Source organism: Eptesicus fuscus, chromosome 1 (assembly GCF_027574615.1).
Source record: "Eptesicus fuscus isolate TK198812 chromosome 1, DD_ASM_mEF_20220401, whole genome shotgun sequence".
Lineage (NCBI taxonomy): Eukaryota > Metazoa > Chordata > Mammalia > Chiroptera > Vespertilionidae > Eptesicus > Eptesicus fuscus.
The window spans coordinates 110,432,023-110,441,369 of record NC_072473.1 but is presented as its reverse complement, the minus strand read 5'-3'; positions in this window follow the sequence as shown (position 1 = coordinate 110,441,369).

The following is a 9,347-nucleotide window of genomic DNA, read 5'->3' as shown; positions in this document are numbered from 1 at the left end:
TAGCCTGGAGCGGAGCCAAGCCTGGGGCTCCCTCCGAGGCGGCAGCCATTTGTGTTGGGGTTATAATTGAAACTTTGTTGCCTTAAGTGGGTGGGCCTGGCCAGGGTGTGCGGAAAACTTTGCTTCTCCTGTTGCCGGCGGCAACCCTGGCCCACTCTCTCAAGCTCCATTCTGCCGCCGTTTGTTTGAATTTATTTACTTTCTATAATTGAATCTTTGTAGCTTGAGTGGAGGCTTAGGCCTGGAAAGGGCAGGCGGAGAGCTTGGCTTCCTCTGTTACCTAGGAAACCTTGCTCTCTGTGGCTGTAGCCATCTTGGTTTGGGTTAATTTGCATACTCGCTCTGATTGGGTGGTGGGCGTGGCTTGTGAGCGTGTCAGAGGTGTGGTCAATTTGCATATTTGTCTATTATTAGATAGGATAGATGTTTAATGCCTGTTAAGGAGCTCTTGGACAGCTAGACTCCTATGAACTTCAACTATGTATATCACATCACTATCCCCTTTCCACCCCTAACCTTAATCCAACTTTGGACACAAGCATATAAAAACTCAGTATAAAACTTTAGATTCTAGAAGAATAACAAAGTCTTTCTAATGGATGGATGTCACATGCAGTACATAACAGTTGGTCTAAGTAATGACATTTCTTCCTAAACATTGTTGCATTTATCAATCAGGTGTGTGGCCAAATCATGGTGACACAGATTCTTAATCTGGTCCTGTCTCGGGCCATGTGACTGTGGATAAATTATTTAAGGTCATTGTGTTCCCTCCTCCATCTGCAGAAGGGGCTAGCTTACTGCCTTTGTTTAACTATCAACTTCCGGTAAATGTGAGTTTTGAGTTCTGCAGAGAAGAGTGCACAGTGAAATGGAAACAACAATACAAAGATTGCAGTGTCAGCTCAATCACAATCTTTGTGGTCATTATATTGCTAAGTTTCCATTCTTCACTTACACAGTAGAGAGTGATCTCTTGACAGTCAGAGACTGGGGACTAAGTATTAGGGAAGAGTATTAAAAAGTTCCTGAATGTGGCCTAACTGATCTTATCAGGAATTCAATATGCACGAGAACATAAAAATAGATTATCATTATATTGTCAAGTCCTATAACTGAGTGTGACTTATAGCTATAGTGTCACAGATTCTCAATAGCTCTTGGATGGAGACATTAGTTTTGTTTTGTTTTTTTGCCACTTGGACCTTTCAGTATCACAACTCACAAAATGGCAGTTGTCAGACATGTACAGGAGGCAACCGATTGATGTTTCTCTCTCACATCAATGTTTCTATTTTACTAAAATCAATAAACATATCCTCAAGTGAGAACTTTTTTTAAAAGGCAGGATAACATATGTAAAGATACTCAAATAGTTTTGACTGCCTATTAAGACTTTAAAAAATCACTTTTCTCTCCATTTTTCTTTCTCCTGCCAACAACCACATGAGTGAGCTTGGAAGTAGATCTCCCTCTAGTTGAACCTTAGAGAAAATATAGCTACAGCCAAAAACTTAATCACAGCTTTGTCAAAGACCCTAAGCCAGAAACATTCAGTAAAGTGATACCCATATTCTTTACTCACAGAGACTTTCAAATAATACATGTTATAGGCTGCTAAGTATTGAAACAAATCCATATATATGAAAAAAATGTATACAATATAAAATATATTTATGTTATGTTTGTTATATATTTTCATATATATTAAAATTTTATATATAAATATATGTTTGTGTGTGTATGTATGTATTACAGGCATCCGTTTGGAAGAATAACCTATCGTAAGCACTAAGAACAGCTTCTTGTAGCCATTTTGCCCTCCACTCCAAACACCCAAAGGCTCTTTAAAGTGCACAAACTAATAGACAATTTCTACATTACTAAGAAGCCAATGGACATTGCTCCTTCTTCTGTGTTTATTTATTTTCTACAATAGTGTCAGAGCCATTAGGAGAAAATCACGCCTGACTATCCAATTAAAAGAGGATTAATCTATAATACTAATTTGAAGTTGGTACAGCCTAAGGATAATATAAACTATTTATACTGGGAGTACTAAATTTTACTTTTTGGTCCAAAATATAATCTTCCTATGATATTCTACATACATTAGTTTATGGGTTAAGCAACCTATTCTTCAATTTATGGCCTATGAGGTTTTTTTTAAAATCTGTATATCATGCAACTGGAGTTAACTAGTGAACCAGCATCAAGGCCAGAATGGGAGCTAGAAGGGAAGAACTACCAAGACTTCATTTCTACATAAAGAAGGTAGAAGGCTACCTCTGTTTGGCCAGTTGAGGAGTTTTGTTTTAATCAGTATCTTAGAGTATATTTGCCCCAATTATTTTATCTCATTATGAAGGATTAACCTGAATGAAATCTCCCTTGAATTTAACCTTCATTATCTTTCATGATTGGCCACTTTTTAAAATAGTAGAGGAAAATTGTGTAGTGATTACATAATTAACTTTTTCATCTAGGTTGAGCCCAGGCATTGAAAAAAACTAAATGACATTTCAGATGTTTAGTCATTTTGAGTTTAGGCGGAAAAACACTGCATTTAGGTAAAAAAAAAAAAAAGCATAAGAATAAGAAACAAGTAAAATATTTATTAACACCACCATTACCATTTATGTAGTACTTATCAATTACAAATTGCTTTTATAAACTTGGAACTAAAAGCATCTACCCACGCTTCACTGCTCACTGCCTACATCAATGTGATTTTACTCTTTGGCTGTCTTATCAAACATAATTTTACTATTCTATTGTATTCATTAACATGACTTTAGTATTCCAGTTAAACTCTTGCTCATGAAGAAAAACTTTGCAAATGACTGTTGTTCATTCCATAAACATCTGGAAAAAAATATTCAAATGAACAGCAAACAGACTTTCAGCAGGTGAGAGTAAAATCAAAGCCCTTGTCCCTAAAGCCTTCCATTGTTGTGTCCACCAATCCTAAACTATTATATCATGACCCTTACCCAATCATAAACAAGCTCCCATACTCAAACAACCACCTTCAAAATCCAAAACACCCAGGTCTACATCCTCTTCAGGAGTGTATTATATAGGGAAAGGTATTTAAGTTTTTAAAGATCACAAAGGTTGACCAGGATCCAAGAATCTAAGAACTGATGAGAGACAAGAACTTCAATAGTCAGAGTGAGATGGCTCCCTTCCCCACCCACTGAAAGAGCCAAAAGACAGGAAGTTATTAAGAAGTTCAAAGTATGCAGTAATAGCAATTAGGAAAATACCTCTTGATTAAGATGAAAAAATCTAGATGGATCAGAAGTAAAGTATAGTAATATCAGCATAAAATACTAATAAAGGTACTGGATGATTTTCTAGTGTGGTTACTATAGGTGAGTTGGCATAAAGAAGCTACATGTTGCCCTAGCCAGTTCGGCTCAGTGGATAGAGTGTTGACCTGCAGACCAAAGGGTCCCAGGTTCTATTCCAGTCAAGGGCACATACCTTGGTTGCAGGCTCCTCCCTGGCCTGAGCCCTGGTCAGAGTGCATGCAGGAGGCAACCAATCGATGTGTTTCTCTCACATTGATGTTTCTCTCTGTCTTTCCCTCTCCCACTCTCTCTAAAATCAATGGAAAAAATATCCTTTAAAAAAGAAGCTGCATGTTTCCTAAGGGCACATGGCAGAGAAATTTATGGAATTAGGAAAGGGACATCAAAGATGAAACATAATAAAGTATAGCCAATCAAGACAAGACAGAGGAAATCAAAGCGTAGAGTAAATTTTAGATAGCCTGATGGCATTCATGGAAAAGAGACAGAATTCAGTTGAGGAATGAATGCTTTTTGACAGGCACAAAATGCATTTGTTTCAGAAGTGTCAGTACAATGAGACCCTACAAACAAGAATATGTTGGGAAAATAAAGGTCTGAATGAGAAAACAAGAGGAAAAAAGCACCAACACCCAACACAGAGAACTAGCCCAAAATAAGAAAGAAAAAAAAAACTGACCAATGTAAGATGTTAAAATTTAGAAATTTAGCTGAGTCCTCCTGAAATAACAATTAGGAAAATGGAATATTACTAGCAGCAACCAGGACTGCAAGCAAGGTTCAGTAGAAAGATGGAATATGGAAAACTTGAGAAAAAAAAAGTGTTTTGAGGAATATAATGGAAAAACCTCATCCTCAAACAGCAACTCATGTACAAAAGTCTCTCCCAGATAACTCAACTCTCTAAACAAATGAGAAGTTGACAGGCCTCCTATTCCTAGAGCCATTTTTCACAGGCCCAAGAAAAATCCCCAAGATGCAGGGGCAGCAAAGCCTACAGCAAGTCAGAAATCCAGCATTCATAGGGAAAATGCTAAAGAACTCTATCTATCACTAATTTCTCAAACTTTACCAAAGGGCAGTACTCTCTTACTAGTATATACACAGAATGAGCACTGGTATTTGCTTCTTCCTTACCCAGGGGATTCTTAAATTTCTGTAATTTTTAGGTGCTCTTTCCAATGTACCAAAGCTTTAAATACACAATCCAATCTAATTCCAAAGAATTATTTTTCCATTAAGGTCATGGTGCTTGGAAATAAATAAATCAAGTATATAAACTAATTCTGAGAATTGAAAGGTTATTAGATGATGGTCTCTCTACAAATGAACTGATTGTGAATTGCCTATTGAGTACATCCCAGCTCATACACTTTCCCTTAACTCTTTACTTTGTTTAAAAAATTTTATTAAATTTATTGGGGTGATATTGATTAATAAAGTTACATAGCTTTCAGTGTACACTCCTATAATACATCATCTGTATATTATACTGTGTGTTTGCCACTTAAAGCTAAGTTTCCTTCCATCACCATTTATCCCCCCTATGCCTTCTTATACCTCCTCTCACCCCCTTTCCATCTGGTAATCACCATGCTATTGTCTGTGTCTATGTGTTTACTATTATTACTAGTGGCCTGGTGCAAGAAATTCGTGCACATGGGGGGTTCCCTCAGCCCAGCCTGCACCCTCTCCAATTGGGGACCCCTTGCAATCTGAGGCCGCTGGCTCCTAACTGCTCACCTGCCTGCCTGCCTGATCACCCCTAACTGCCTCTGTCTGCCTGCCTGATTGCCCCTAACCTCTCTGCCTGCCTGATTGCCCCTAACTGCCTCTGCCTGACTGCCTGATCTTGCTCCCAATGGCCCTCCCCTGCTGGCCTAATCTCACTCTCAACTGCCCTCCACTGCTGGCCTGATCTCGCCCCAACTGCCCTCCCATGCTGGCCTGATCACCCCTGACTGCCTCTGCCTCAGCCCCCACCACCATGGCTTTGTCCAGAAGAAAGTCAGATGTCCAGAAGATGGCCGGTCGACTCAATCTAATTAGCATATTACCCTTTTATTGTTATAGATAGATTATATAGTATAGGATTGCTTAAATGGGGGGAAGCCTTTTTCAGCAGGAGGAGATGCTCTTGGCAGACAAAAATACATAATCCCTATATCTGGACTGATAGCCAGCCATATGCACTATACTGCCAAACTGGTCATTAAAAAATTGAACTGCTTTCTTACACCTTACACCAAACAGCTGTTGCCCTTAACCCCCCCCCCCCTGCAGCCCCCACTGTAGGTTCTGCCTTCACAGTTCACCCAGATTTGGTTCTGATTGGTCAATTTCTATGCCAGTCAGCATTTCCGGGCCCATCTCTGGTCCTCATCAGAGAGGCGGGGCTGATCAGCAGCCACCCCAGGCTCCTGGAAAGTGGGCTGAATTGCTGACCTCTGGGAGAGAGAGAGGTGGGGCTGCTGTGAGACCTAGAGAGAGAGAGGCAAGGGCTGATCAGCAGCTGCCATGGAGGCTGTGGATCAGGCCCTTCTTCTCTCTCCAGGCCTCGCCAGCAGCCGTGGCAGCTGCTGATCAGCCACGCCTCTCTTTCTCTCCGAGAGGTCAGCAGTTCAGCCCGCTTGCCAGTCCCCGCCCACCTGAGCCTGATGCACTCGCAGCCTGGCATTTGGTAGTCCCTTCGGTTGTTTTGGACGTTACAGACCCTGGCTCTTTATATATATAGATTACTAGGGGCCCCATGCACGAATTCGTGCACCTTGAAAGGAACTGTGGGCAATGAGGCTGCAGTGGGCACAGGGGTGGGTCTCAGCCCATCCTCCGCTCCCCCACCTGGCCCCTCCCATCATGGCCCCCTGTCATTCCCATGCGCTGATGGTACAGGTCCTGCTCGCACCCGCTGAGGGTGCAAAGTGATTGGGACCGGCACCAGCAGTAGGAGATAAGCAGTGGCTGTTGCCCCGATAGCCTCTCAGGAGCAGGGGGAAGTGAAGAATCCCTCAGGGGTGATTGGAACTGGCGCTGGGCACCTGCACCAGGTGTGTGCAGCAGCTCTGGCACTGGCAGTGGGTGCAAGTTCCAGGGGGGACCGAAGCATGCGGGAGCAAAAAATTTTCAGTAACCACCAGAGGCTTGCCCTGATGACAGCAACTGGTGCACCGCCTGGGTCTGGAACCCCCGCTTACCTGCTCCACCATCCCCCCGTGGCTAATGCCTGCCATGTTCCCTGTGTGCCCCCCTGGTGGTCAGCACATGTCATAGCAACTGGTTGTTTGGTTGTTCCACTGTTAGGTCTATTTGCATACTAAGGTTTTATATATACACTGAGTGGCCAGATTATTATGATCTCTGAATGCATAATAATCTGGCCATTCTGTGTGTGTGTGTGTGTGTGTGTGTGTGTGTGTGTGTACACATACATTTATTAGAGGCCCGGTGCATGAATTCGTGCATGGGTGGGGTCCGGCAAGCCTGGCCAGGGGGAGGGGACATAGGCGGTTGGCTGGCCTGCTTGCTGGTTGAACTCCTGGTTGCAGGGACAATTTGCATATTAGCCTTTTATTATATAGGATATACACTGAGTGGCCAGATTATTATGCGTTCAGAGATCATAATAATCTGGCCACTCAGTGTATAGATTACAAGAGGCCCGTTGCACCAGTGGAGTCCCTCAGCCTGGCCTGCTCCCTCTCACAATCTGGGACCCCCTTGGGGATGTCAGACTGCCGGTTTCAGCCCGATCCCTGAGGAATATAGTAGTGGGGCCAGGCACCATGTGGCTCCTGCTCATCCCCGTTCCGTTGTGCCTGCCACTGCCACAACTCTGTCAGCTGAGCGGTGCTCCTGCTGTGGGAGCACACTGACCACCAGGGGGCAGCTCCTGCATTGAGTGTCTGCCCCCTGGTGGTCAGTGCACATCATAGCGACCAGTCATTTGGTCGCTTAGGCTTTTATATATATAGATTATTACTATTAACTAGAGGCCTGATGCATGAAATTTGTGCAAGGGGCTCGGCCCTCGCAGCCCTGGCTGACTCGTGGCCCTGCTCCCCCACCCACTGGTCAGTCTGGAAAGTTGTTCTGTTGTCTGGTCTAATTAGCATATTAGCACTTTATTATATAGGATTATTTTGATTAGTCCCTTCACGATTTTCCATAGTGCCTAATTTTGCCTGTCTCCTGGCCTTTTGTGGACTCAAGAAAAGTATTTATATGCCTAAGACTTTGAGGTATCATTTTTCGTGAATGAGAAACTACCAGTAAGATATTAGTATGTAAAACACCAACAGTGCAGCTCAAATATCCTTCTGCATTTTGGTGAATACAATAACTTTTTAGAAATAATAATAATCATTCTCAAGCTCTAGATGATAAAAAGATGATGATGAACACTACTTACCATCCTTTCCTCAGGTTTCAAGAACAATCAGTCTTTCTGTCATTTTAATAACTGACCAAGAAAGATGATAGTATTAAGAGCATTGGACCTACCAGTTCCTTGCCTAAGTGTTTAAAAAAAGAATAGATTATAGATGGAATACCTATTTCAATGAATCATTTAAAGAAATTGATGTATCTCAAACTGAGAATGCCTTCAAGGATACTAAAATTTAAAGCCTCATCTACACTAATATCTTTGCCCACTAAAAATCATCGTTAGCTAGTAATCATTATTAGTTGAAGCAAACCACAAAGCAGAAAGTGGGAAGGCACATGAAAGTTTAACAAAACCAACTGACAACATTGCTAGACATTTCTTTTGAATGCCTGTATTCTGAAGCTAAAATTGTAGGGAGAGGTAATATTTATAGACTTTCATAGTTCTGTCTCTTCCATATTTGCCAGCTACATCTCATACCATGGTAATTAACCTCTCTTATCTGTGTTATCCCTTAGGTTACTTGTCCACTTGGAGAGATGTTGAATCACAGGGTGGAGTGGGAAGGCAGAAGGGGACAGGAGACTCTCCCTGAACACCCAATTCCCACGCCACCTTTCACAGCAAAAGTCCTTGTCCTTCTAACTGTCTGCTTTATCCTTTTCCTCAGAAGCAGCTCTAAAGAGCTTCCCAGACAAGAAAAAGCTAAAAGAGTTTGTTACCACAAACCAGTATTACAACAAATGTTAAAGTGTTTTCTTTAAGAATTAGAATAAAATATAAAAATATGAAAAATAAAATGGCAATAAATACATACATATAAACAATTTATATATTTTTATTGATTTAAGAGGAATATAAAGACAGAAATATCAATGATGAGAGAGAATCATGGATTGGCTGCCTCCTGCATGCTCCCCAGTGGGGACTGAGCCCACAACCCGGGTATGTGCTCTGACTGGAAATCAAACTGTGACTTCCTGGTTCATAGGTCAACACTCAACCACTGAGCCATGCTGGCTGGGCTTAATAATTACTTTAAATGAAAATAGATTAAATACTCCAATCAAAAGACATACATTGACTGAATGGATAACAGAAGAAAATTCTTACATATGCTTTCTGCAAGAAAGTCACTTCAGACTGAGAGACATACACAGACTGAAAGTAAAGGGATGGAAAAATGGATTTCATTACAATGGAAACAAAACAAAACAAAACAAAAAAGCTGGGTTAGCAATATTTACACCAGACAAAATAGTCTTTTTAAAAAAGGATATACAAATAGACAAAGAAGGACCCAAAGCAACATTTCTGGGTATCTAGCCAAAGAAACTCAAAACACTAAATTGAAAAGACATACAGATCCATGTGATTATTGGAACATTATAGCCAAGATATGGAAGCATCCTAAGTGTTCATTAATAGATCAATGGATAAAGAAACAGTGGTGCACATATAAAATAGAATATGATTCAGCCATAAGAAAGAATGAAATCTTGTCATGTTTAACAACATGGATGGACCTAGAGGGTATTATGGTAAGTGAAATAAGACAGAGAAAGACAAATGCCAGATGGTTTCACTTATATGTGGAATCTGAAAAACAAAATAAACAAATAAGCAAAACAAAAATAGACTCA